Source organism: Patella vulgata, chromosome 7 (assembly GCF_932274485.2).
Source record: "Patella vulgata chromosome 7, xgPatVulg1.2, whole genome shotgun sequence".
Lineage (NCBI taxonomy): Eukaryota > Metazoa > Mollusca > Gastropoda > Patellidae > Patella > Patella vulgata.
The window spans coordinates 40972166-40985357 of record NC_065885.2 but is presented as its reverse complement, the minus strand read 5'-3'; the positions used below and the strand labels follow the sequence as shown (position 1 = coordinate 40985357).

General features: G+C 36.0%; 1 protein-coding gene across 1 annotated transcript in view; it reads right to left on the bottom strand.

The window, feature by feature from the left end:
- Nucleotides 1-12629, bottom strand: part of LOC126828379 (immunoglobulin A1 protease autotransporter) — a 120748-nt gene extending 108119 nt beyond the window's left edge. Inside the window, exon 1 of the mRNA XM_050558157.1 lies at nt 12326-12629. The gene's annotated coding sequence lies outside the window, so the exon portion shown is untranslated. The remainder of the gene's footprint in view (nt 1-12325) is intronic.
- Nucleotides 12630-13192: the final 563 nt, after the last annotated feature.

Here is a 13192-nt window from a genome sequence, read left to right as displayed (position 1 = left end):
TTGAAATAAGGGGGGGGGGGGTGAATGGTTAGTATGTGCGCGCTGTATCATAAGGTCTGCCATTTAGTGAACTGGTGTGGTTTCAAATCCCCAGTTGTACGTGGCAAGGAGTAGGGTAGCACGTTCATCCTTCGAGGGTTTTCTCTGCGAACTCCAGTTTCCTTCCATTGCTAATGACCCATACGCACAAGCAAATTATTGAAATAAAATTGGACCATGTGTTAATGCCAAAATACCTAGTTTCTGTCGAGTGGACTTAAACCCCATTTTTCTCCGTCTTCTGATTGAAATATGAATACCACATCATTTATTGTCATTTTATATATTTATTATGTAATAATGATTTTTCTCTGTGTTAATTTTTCTTTGTGTGGATACACTATAATACAACAGCTGGCTGAAAAGTTCTAGATCTGAAGAGGAGAGATTTAATTGGCTTTTACCACCACAAGTAGAATCATTGAATGAATCATAGACATAAGACCTGCAGCTGAAGTGTTATTATTGTATTTGTACCAGACAATCTTGTGAACCTACCCATTGAAATCACCAAAAATGGACAGAACTATCTATATGGCAGTCATCAAGTATCTGCAACTGAAAGTCCTAACCCAAACATTGAAATATGTGGATACGGTCTCCACTATAGGAGACAATGGCCCTTCCTTTTCTGCACTAAAGAAGTGGTTGCAGGAGGTACTTGATCCAGTGACATCCAGTGACAATCTTTGCTGTTTTCAATATTTCCTAAAAAAATTTTAGCCAGATTTTTAAACATAGAGGAGACCTGGATTCATCAGTTGCAACCAGAATGCAAAATTCAATAAAAACAATGGAAGCATCCAGACTCGCAAGTCCCCAATCAAGCCAGGTCAGTTCTTTCGACTGGACAGGTGATGGGTTCACTCGTTTATGATTCCTAAACTATTCTGCTGATTGACTACCTTAAAAACAGCCAGACTATCAATAGAAGTATTATAAAGGTGTTCTATTCAAACAATACTTCTGTTCATAAATGGGTGATATCATTTTCCCTCTATGATTACGTCATGTCAGCTGTGATCAATTTTTTAAGGGTAACTGAAGATAATTTCTTCCTGGCAGACATCAAGGCCATGCAACATCATTAACTAAAGAGTGAGAGTGTACACTTCAAAAGTGACTACATAGAAAAATAAATGGAAACAATGGACTTTATACAATTCTATACAGTTCTTTCACAGATGGGTTTAGAATTTTTCAGCCAGCTCTCAATAGTTATTGAAATTGAATTATTTGTTTTGGTTTGATACATGATATTATAATTATTCTTACATTGTTTGTATTCTATTTTAATAATGAACATTAAAACATGCTAATATTTGTTCATCCTTGCTGTATTGGGTTGGATGGCCGAATGGTTAGTGTGTGCATGCTGTATCATACGGCCTGCCATTAAGTCAACTGGCGTGGTCTCGAATCCCTGGTTGTACGTGGCAAGGAGTAGGGTCACCTGTCCATACTCCTGATTTTCTCCGGGTACTCTGGTTTCCCCCCACTGCTAAAGACCCCTACGCGCAAGCAAATTATTGAAATAAAATTAAACCATATGTTAGTCCCGAAATGACCTTGTTTGTGTTGAGTGGACGTTAAACCCATTTCTCTCTAATTATGTTTTGCATACAATGTATAAATACAAATGTAAAGGATGTAACTTTAAAATAGAAGAAAATCAAATATTTTTAATATTAAACAATTGCTTTGTTCTTATACTTCTACAATCATTCTCATGTTGTTCATTTTGCCATATTTTTGTTTATTCATTCATATGTCTTCTATATAATGATGCATAGTATAGTACACTATGTTAGAAAAATACTAGAAATGTATGTTTCTTTATCACCAAATGATTTATGTAAGTTCTGAAGTAAAACAGTTGAACATTAAATCCCATTTCAATTTATTTGCATGAAGTGAAGAGAAATAATGGTATTGAACAATTGACTATTCATGAAAGATACTAAAGAGAACTTTATTAATTTATACATACTTTTGCTAATTTTATTGTTATATCTTGGTAGTAACATACCAATATAAATAGTAATATTGTTTCTAGATGAAGACTATTATAATTGAAATGAAATGGGATTTCACATCATAATGCTATGCACGGACTGGGCATAAAATGTTGCTATGAAATTAAATAAATGTTGTATACAATAATTAACCGGTTTAATACTATATTATACATAAAAGTGAATGAAATTCAATGTTTACTATTTTGCTTTATACATGAATATCACAGGTCAAATTATTGAAATAAATAATGCAAATAGATTATGATTTGAAACATCTTGTATGTCATTGTTCTATTTGTTATATAAGACTACATGATATAAACTTTTTGATAAGCCTCTTTTATCATATTTTGAACCAATGGAATAAAGAGCAAAGACCTAGAATATATTGTAAATATAATCAGGTTTTTGATCAACTGATCAAAGGAAAATATTGCGAATAAATTTGTTGTACTGCTATTGTAAAGAAATCATCATTGTTTTATTTGATATTTAGAATACACATAATCGTGTATATATTTGAAGTTAAGAGCAATTATGATTAGTGATACCTGTATGACCAACTCTCAAAAGATAATCTCATTAAACCAAGTACTTTTTTTCATTTGTATTAGTTGATTTATACTGAATAAAGATAACACAAACAAACAAAAATGAGTTGGCTGTGTGAACACCTCAATGACAAGTGGTATCAGATGCCTCAGAGAGAATATTCAAATGCTCCTTGTGATACGTTTGTAACACAATTATAACCTAATGTATTACACGGGAGTGGAGTGGGTGGGTCGGGGGGCTTTTCGATTGGCAGGGGACTATTAAAATGGGTAAGCAGAGATAAGCAATTTGATGAAACTTTGTGTATAGTTTCATTACATTAGTACCTTGACCATATTACCTTGACCAAGTTCGACAATGAGCATTCTCTTAGTCAGGATAAGCAAAGCAACTTGATTGGCCGGGACTTTGAATTGGTTGATGCTTTGGGGTATGATAACTTTGGTTATAATGAAGTACTGGAACATAACAACCCAGCTTTTAATTGAGCTAGAATGTTTAAACTTGGTGTAGATGTCCATCAGGTCTTGACTGAACATTTTGAGCTACAGCTTGGCAATTTCATTGGTCGATGCTTTGGGACAAGATAACCTTGATTTCTATCTGACAGAGAGTGATGAAATTTACAGTATAGTTTGATTGCTCGATACTTTTGAAAAAAATATGAAAGTGCGATTAATTAATGTGTCATCTTTTACTTTGGGGTTTTGGCGGGAGACATCAGCCATACTGTTTGCTTGTTTAATATCCCCTATACAATATACGCTCGACCTCATTACCCGAACTGGGGTAGAAAAGTGGGATCTTTGACAATGAGGCAATGAACTTGTACATTCTTTTGCAGCTGCACAAGAGGGAACATCAACGTCGGATTAACCATGGTGGTGGGGAGGGGGGCTGATACCGACCGTGAAGCCCCGCAAGGGGGTCGGGTCAGGGGGTTCTCCCGCTAAGAAATTTTAATTGGAGGCCGAAAACGTGATTTCATGGCATTTCAGGCACTTGAATGTGTCGGAGCCATTTAGAAATACCTCCCCCAGAAAAATAAAATTCTGCCACAAAATTAGCCACAATCCATGCGGGTGCTGTGAAATTTCTAGAGGAGGGAGCTGGAACCCATGAGCCCGTTAAATTCGCCACTGTAAATGAGCAGAGCTACATCAAACCTAATTTTGAGTCCCTCAGTGATAAATAACTTGATTCAAAATCGTATTATAGCCCCAACGACGATTTGATGAATGGAGACCGTAACGTTACGACAAAGTCTAACACTGTAAGTACCAAATAGTCATACGAGATATGTGCATCTCATCAAATTCAGCTTATACCATACCCACAATAATGTTACGGAGTCAGTGAGTTCAAGTTAGACAATACGCTGACCTTCCACTGACCATGCTTATAATATAAAATCTGTCAATGACAGCTGATTCATTGTTTAGTTTTTTATATGATAAATTTAATATCAATAATATATGTATATGCATGCTTTATTTTACTTTACACGACCTCTAAAAATGCCCCAAATCGTAAAAATACGACTTTTTGGATTTCGATCTCCTTTTTTCGGCTACCCCGGACATTTTCAAAAAATGATACAATGATTTCACACAACAGGCCAGCTATTAGCCTCTCGATTGACAAGAGTTTCATCGCCCTCCATTCATTATAACCAATGTCATCGTGCCCTAGAGAATCAACAAATCAGCTTGCTTATCTCTTCTTACCCTAGGCAAACAATGCTCATCTTTGAACTCAATCATGACATTGACCTAGTGAACGCCTACACCAAGTTTGAACATTCTAGCTTAATTAGAAGGAGAGTTCTTGTGTTCCAAAGTCCCGGCCCTTCAAATTGCTTCTATTTTTCATTTTCAATTCAAAATGGTGACCATCACGTGACCGAAATCAAAATTCTGATCCGATAGATTTTTAGGCATTCCTTCCAGGATTCCGAAAATATGACGCCCGAGTCTGTAAGTAAAATAGCAAAAAAGCCTTTTTGATTTTTCACGTTTAAAGATGGTGGCACTTCCGGTTTGATCGACAAACTCCATATTTTGTGTACGAATCAGTAATTACTTGTCTAGTATCGAATTTTTTTTTTAGGTCATTCTGACCTATATTTCGACGATTTTTTTGAAAACTTTGATCCTTAATTTCACCAAGGGGAGATAATTTAGAAAATTTCCAAGGACATCATTGAAGTCGCATTGGCAAGATCTACTAACATTCTAAATTTCACGAAAATCGCGCAACTATTAAAGAAGTTGTCAAATTGGTAATAACTTCCGGTTCGAAATGACAGCGACGAATTTTCGAAATGCCAAAATCCGAAATTGCAGATTTGAAGTAAATGTTTCAAGATACTCAAAGAAAAAAGAATTAGTAAAATAGGTCAAATAGTCACAAAGTTACAGCATTGTAGGTCAAATGCATTCCTTCGTAGAATTCGGTGATTTCGGATTCGTAAAACGTTTTGAAAATATATTTAATAAACAGCCACCACCCATTTTTGGGGGGATAGGTAAAAGTTTCAGAACGATCCTATGGTTAGATTCTGAGAAATCCGATTTGTGGACAAAACACAAAAAAAAAAATAACAATAATAATCTTAACAGAAACAATAAGCTTTCATATGTAATATGAAAGCTTAACTAGATCTGCTAAGCAGATATTAAAGCTTTCATATTCACAGTCACTGTCACATGTCATAGAAATAATATGAACAGAAAAAAAAAAATCATTATAATGAGTAAAAATTTGGTGAAGTTAATTCGATTTTTCACTGGTAAATAATTAAATAGACAAGTGGCATAACTTGACCCGCATCCCATCAGCTATCCTGAAAAATGCTGGAAAAATTAAACAAGTAAATTGTGTTTAGTACTGGGTTAATTAAGACAGGCATATGCCTTTGCTATACAGGATGACATGAGGGAAATTTAGCTTGGGAGGTGTAGGTCTGCAGCCAAAATTTCTAGCTAGCTTAGAAACACAACTCCGCTACACGGTCTTCCATAAAAGAAAAACTATACATTTTTGGAAAGCTTATGATGCCAGGAAGACAAAATCTGGGAGTTCCAAGCAAAATGTTTTCAATTTATTGATTTAGGGCCAGATGAAATTCGTCAAAATTGTCAAATAAATGCTATTTGTGTACTAACAATTCTGAAGTTGACATAAAATTAAATAGTTGGTAAAACACCTCATGCCTTCATCCTTGGCAATGAACAGTTTATTGGACAGATTTTGATGTAAATAAAAATGCTCAAAACACAAATGTCATGGGTGAATAAAGAATTGTGGAAATCCATTAACGGTAAAAAAGAATTATCTCCCTTTCTGTCAAATGCCTGTAATTGATAGACTATCAGGTCTTGTATGAATCATAAGACCAGGTGTGGGCAAACAAGCCCAATAATTATTTTGTTTGTTGGATCTCAAGGGCCTGTTAGGGTTGGTTGTTGGATGTTTGCTCAGAAATTATCGCTTGTATGGAACATGCTAGAGTCGATTTGTAGCATATTCTAGCCAGGGGATATGTTTGACAGTAGTTGAGTGATATGCTTTTGAAATAATGGAGATCAGTAGCACTTTATAAGCATTGAACCACATGATTTTTTTCCACTAAGATAAACATTCTAAACCCACATACATGTTCCCTTTCAATTAGCCACTACAGTATTTTTACAACTGTACATGTAGCTGTGAACTACTATTTCGGATATGATTAATGGTCAAATTACAAACATACTTGTAGATATAAGTTAAAAAAAATAATTGTGTATCTGGGCTGGAATGAAGGGAAAGGTTAGAAAACAGGATGAACAGTTGTGAAATTATTTATTAAAGTGAAACAATCATTGAAAATCAAAATTAAACAGTTACTCTGCACATCAAATGTCATCAAAGTTAATCTTCATTATCATCATCACTGTCACTAAATGTATTAACATCAAATTCGGTCTCTTTAACAGTTTTTTTTTCATTTTCACATTGACTACACATGCACAGGTCTGTACAAGAAAGGGGGGTTGGGATGGCCTAGAGTGCCGCGCTTCGACCTCTAGCTGGTCGGTCACCTCTGGCTTGTGGCTGTGGCTTTGATCCCAGGTGTGAGCGTATGTGGCATGGAGATAGAGGCGTCTTCTCAACCTCGTGGGTTTCCTCCGGGCACTCCGGTTTCCTCTCACTGCTAAAGACCCATACGCGCAAGCGAATTATTGAAATAAAATTGAAACCGTATGTTAGTCCCAAAATGACCTAGTTTGTGTTGAGTGGACGTTAAACCCCATTTCTCTCTCTCTCTCTCTCTCTCTGTACAAGACAACTTTGCTGGCCATTTATGATTCTTTCTCTTATGACATCTTCACAGAATATATTGTATGTGGTTTAATATTCGACGGAGGGCTAGTCATCTTTGCTGAAAAATATAAATAAACATATACATGTACACAATTAAAACAAAATTCTGGAGCTTGGTTTACTCTCATTAATTTAGTACAACAGAGGAAAAAGACACTTACACAGGGGTTAACATCTTATTTTCATGAAGAAACCAGCTAATGAAGACAGGAAGGCATTAGCAGTACAAGGAGAGATAGAGAGGAGAATTGCGGTTTAACGTCCACTGGACAAAAACATAGTAATTTCAGGACTCACCCATGGTTCAGTTTTATTTGAATAATACCAGTGGCAAGAAGGCGGAGAATACAAATAAAAAAAACATCACAAATATTTACCTTTCTGATAACTGTCTAAGAAATTCAGTACATGTATATTGCCTATAACATTTTTGGTGATATCTGACCTCAATGGCCACACAATCTTGCCCTCTGATATGCCTTAAAATATCTTCATCCTCTTTCAATTCAGCAGCTTTCAACAGTTGGCCTACAAACAAATTTGCAAACAAATTATACACCATATAGCGTTGAATGTTGTTTGTGCTCAAGGGTGGGGGAGGGAATGTCACTTTGAGGCCTACATGTACATGTACCTGGCTGGTCAACTCTGGCATGCGGTTTAGTTCAGATCCTTTGTGTGAGCGGAAATGGTCTAGAGACAGATCGTCTTAGCAAGGCACCTACAAGTGGGCCAAGAAAATAAAAAACAAGTTAACTTCTCTATGTTTCATCCCTTGTGCAAGCAAATGTGCAACACTTCAACCAATGACTGTGCCAAATCAACAAATGGGGTAAAGGGCTTTACTGGCTAGCTTCATAACAATTTTACAGTGATTGCAGTAGCACTTCTGATTCCATTTACAACAAAAACAACAACACAATAATTAAAAACTGTAGGATGAATATATTTAATATTTATTAGTAATAATTATAAATTTAGTAAGTAACATAATATTAACATTAGGCCTACCTGAGCCTGTTTGGGTCTGAGTCTGTGTTAATACACCCTTCTTCCTATTTTCTCCAACAGTGACAAATCTGTCACGTTTTTTACATATAATACACACAACAGGCAGCACCGATTTACTCTTTCTTTTTGCTTCAGGAGCGTAATTTGTTTGGAGAGCTAGGTCCCAGATCGTCTACACTCCCGCTATTCCCTGGTTGGATTGTAGCCGGGGATTTTAATTTTTCTTTATCTATACGATTATTCTATCTATATACATTTGTACAGATATATTTGTATCCATAGATATATATTTGTATCAATACATTTAATTTTGTTGTTTGAAATAAGGGGGGGGGGGTGAATGGTTAGTATGTGCGCGCTGTATCATAAGGTCTGCCATTTAGTGAACTGGTGTGGTTTCAAATCCCCAGTTGTACGTGGCAAGGAGTAGGGTAGCACGTTCATCCTTCGAGGGTTTTCTCTGCGAACTCCAGTTTCCTTCCATTGCTAATGACCCATACGCACAAGCAAATTATTGAAATAAAATTGGACCATGTGTTAATGCCAAAATACCTAGTTTCTGTCGAGTGGACTTAAACCCCATTTTTCTCCGTCTTCTGATTGAAATATGAATACCACATCATTTATTGTCATTTTATATATTTATTATGTAATAATGATTTTTCTCTGTGTTAATTTTTCTTTGTGTGGATACACTATAATACAACAGCTGGCTGAAAAGTTCTAGATCTGAAGAGGAGAGATTTAATTGGCTTTTACCACCACAAGTAGAATCATTGAATGAATCATAGACATAAGACCTGCAGCTGAAGTGTTATTATTGTATTTGTACCAGACAATCTTGTGAACCTACCCATTGAAATCACCAAAAATGGACAGAACTATCTATATGGCAGTCATCAAGTATCTGCAACTGAAAGTCCTAACCCAAACATTGAAATATGTGGATACGGTCTCCACTATAGGAGACAATGGCCCTTCCTTTTCTGCACTAAAGAAGTGGTTGCAGGAGGTACTTGATCCAGTGACATCCAGTGACAATCTTTGCTGTTTTCAATATTTCCTAAAAAAATTTTAGCCAGATTTTTAAACATAGAGGAGACCTGGATTCATCAGTTGCAACCAGAATGCAAAATTCAATAAAAACAATGGAAGCATCCAGACTCGCAAGTCCCCAATCAAGCCAGGTCAGTTCTTTCGACTGGACAGGTGATGGGTTCACTCGTTTATGATTCCTAAACTATTCTGCTGATTGACTACCTTAAAAACAGCCAGACTATCAATAGAAGTATTATAAAGGTGTTCTATTCAAACAATACTTCTGTTCATAAATGGATGATATCATTTTCCCTCTATGATTACGTCATGTCAGCTGTGATCAATTTTTTAAGGGTAACTGAAGATAATTTCTTCCTGGCAGACATCAAGGCCATGCAACATCATTAACTAAAGAGTGAGAGTGTACACTTCAAAAGTGACTACATAGAAAAATAAATGGAAACAATGGACTTTATACAATTCTATACAGTTCTTTCACAGATGGGTTTAGAATTTTTCAGCCAGCTCTCAATAGTTATTGAAATTGAATTATTTGTTTTGGTTTGATACATGATATTATAATTATTCTTACATTGTTTGTATTCTATTTTAATAATGAACATTAAAACATGCTAATATTTGTTCATCCTTGCTGTATTGGGTTGGATGGCAGAATGGTTAGTGTGTGCATGCTGTATCATACGGCCTGCCATTAAGTCAACTGGCGTGGTCTCGAATCCCTGGTTGTACGTGGCAAGGAGTAGGGTCACCTGTCCATACTCCTGATTTTCTCCGGGTACTCTGGTTTCCCCCCACTGCTAAAGACCCCTACGCGCAAGCAAATTATTGAAATAAAATTAAACCATATGTTAGTCCCGAAATGACCTTGTTTGTGTTGAGTGGACGTTAAACCCATTTCTCTCTAATTATGTTTTGCATACAATGTATAAATACAAATGTAAAGGATGTAACTTTAAAATAGAAGAAAATCAAATATTTTTAATATTAAACAATTGCTTTGTTCTTATACTTCTACAATCATTCTCATGTTGTTCATTTTGCCATATTTTTGTTTATTCATTCATATGTCTTCTATATAATGATGCATAGTATAGTACACTATGTTAGAAAAATACTAGAAATGTATGTTTCTTTATCACCAAATGATTTATGTAAGTTCTGAAGTAAAATAGTTGATCATTAAATCCCATTTCAATTTATTTGCATAAAGTGAAGAGAAATAATGGTATTGAACAATTGACTATTCATGAAAGATACTAAAGAGAACTTTATTAATTTATACATACTTTTGCTAATTTTATTGTTATATCTTGGTAGTAACATACCAATATAAATAGTAATATTGTTTCTAGATGAAGACTATTATAATTGAAATGAAATGGGATTTCACATCATAATGCTATGCACGGACTGGGCATAAAATGTTGCTATGAAATTAAATAAATGTTGTATACAATAATTAACCGGTTTAATACTATATTATACATAAAAGTGAATGAAATTCAATGTTTACTATTTTGCTTTATACATGAATATCACAGGTCAAATTATTGAAATAAATAATGCAAATAGATTATGATTTGAAACATCTTGTATGTCATTGTTCTATTTGTTATATAAGACTACATGATATAAACTTTTTGATAAGCCTCTTTTATCATATTTTGAACCAATGGAATAAAGAGCAAAGACCTAGAATATATTGTAAATATAATCAGGTTTTTGATCAACTGATCAAAGGAAAATATTGCGAATAAATTTGTTGTACTGCTATTGTAAAGAAATCATCATTGTTTTATTTGATATTTAGAATACACATAATCGTGTATATATTTGAAGTTAAGAGCAATTATGATTAGTGATACCTGTATGACCAACTCTCAAAAGATAATCTCATTAAACCAAGTACTTTTTTTCATTTGTATTAGTTGATTTATACTGAATAAAGATAACACAAACAAACAAAAATGAGTTGGCTGTGTGAACACCTCAATGACAAGTGGTATCAGATGCCTCAGAGAGAATATTCAAATGCTCCTTGTGATACGTTTGTAACACAATTATAACCTAATGTATTACACGGGAGTGGAGTGGGTGGGTCGGGGGGCTTTTCGATTGGCAGGGGACTATTAAAATGGGTAAGCAGAGATAAGCAATTTGATGAAACTTTGTGTATAGTTTCATTACATTAGTACCTTGACCATATTACCTTGACCAAGTTCGACAATGAGCATTCTCTTAGTCAGGATAAGCAAAGCAACTTGATTGGCCGGGACTTTGAATTGGTTGATGCTTTGGGGTATGATAACTTTGGTTATAATGAAGTACTGGAACATAACAACCCAGCTTTTAATTGAGCTAGAATGTTTAAACTTGGTGTAGATGTCCATCAGGTCTTGACTGAACATTTTGAGCTACAGCTTGGCAATTTCATTGGTCGATGCTTTGGGACAAGATAACCTTGATTTCTATCTGACAGAGAGTGATGAAATTTACAGTATAGTTTGATTGCTCGATACTTTTGAAAAAAATATGAAAGTGCGATTAATTAATGTGTCATCTTTTACTTTGGGGTTTTGGCGGGAGACATCAGCCATACTGTTTGCTTGTTTAATATCCCCTATACAATATACGCTCGACCTCATTACCCGAACTGGGGTAGAAAAGTGGGATCTTTGACAATGAGGCAATGAACTTGTACATTCTTTTGCAGCTGCACAAGAGGGAACATCAACGCCGGATTAACCATGGTGGTGGGGAGGGGGGCTGATACCGACCGTGAAGCCCCGCAAGGGGGTCGGGTCAGGGGGTTCTCCCGCTAAGAAATTTTAATTGGAGGCCGAAAACGTGATTTCATGGCATTTAAGGCACTTGTGTCGGAGCCATTTAGAAGTACCTCCCCCAGAAAAATATAATTCTGCCACAAAATTAGCCACAATCCATGCGGGTGCTGTGAAATTTCTAGATGAGGGAGCTGGAACCCATGAGCCCGTTAAATTCGCCACTGTAAATGAGCAGAGCTACATCAAACCTAATTTTGAGTCCTCAGTGATAAATAACTTGATTCAAAATCGTATTATAGCCCCAACGACGATTTGATGAATGGAGACCGTAACGTTACGACAAAGTCTAACACGGCGCTATTGCACTTTCGTACCTCTACCAGTTCCCGTGGTCGTAGGAACTTGAAATTATTAGAGGATGTTAAGGGGGACTAGCAATGACCACACACCAAATTTCAGCCGAATCGATCAATAACTTTTTATTTTACCGACCTTTTAATTTCTAACGAGAGAGAACTTCATCTGTTTGACGCCATTTGCTTTGTTTACTATTTAGACTCGAATAACAAGACACTAAGACGGAAACCGACACACTGCACTAGCTGCCTATCTCTGCAGTTCATAAAAATTAATATAATTTTCGTATACTTTAATTTTTGCGCGAAGCCACCATGTTCTATAAAATACTATTTGGTGTTGATCAGTGGATTGGCCTTTAGGTGTGAATATTGCCGTGACCTTGATTTTGACCTTGAGTCTTAACTTCCCATCCATATCAGGGCCTTTGCGTTTATGATTGCCGTGGCCTTATTTCTTACTGTATTTTTAAAGTTAATGTTCGAGGTGAAAGCAGAGACGACGTCCTTCAGAAAAGATAATTGGGTCAAAGTCGTAGGTCAAGGTCATGTTACAGAAAACTAAACTCAAACTTTTCAAAGTCATTTTTGGGACATTTGACCTTGACTTACAACCTTGACCCCGTAACCATTTTCGAAGGCTATCACCTTGGCTTGAATCATGGACGTTTACCTTGGTTCTGTCACACACTGCTCGGTCAGAAAAGGGTCAAACGGAGAGGGGCCCGTGTCGGAAAGGAAGTCAATGGGCGTGGTCAATGTGAAAGGTCGTGGTGACCTCCACTAGTCACCGTTAACCATCCGTGACCTTTGAAAAGTTTGAGTTCAGTTTTCTGTAACATGACCTTGACCTACGACTTTGGCCCAATTATCTTTTCTGAAGGACGTTGTCTCTGCTTTCACCTCAAGCATTAACTTTGATAATACAGTAAGAAATATGGTCACGGCAAGCATAAACGAAAAGGGCCCGAGATGGATGGGAAGTTTGGACTCAAGGTCGAAG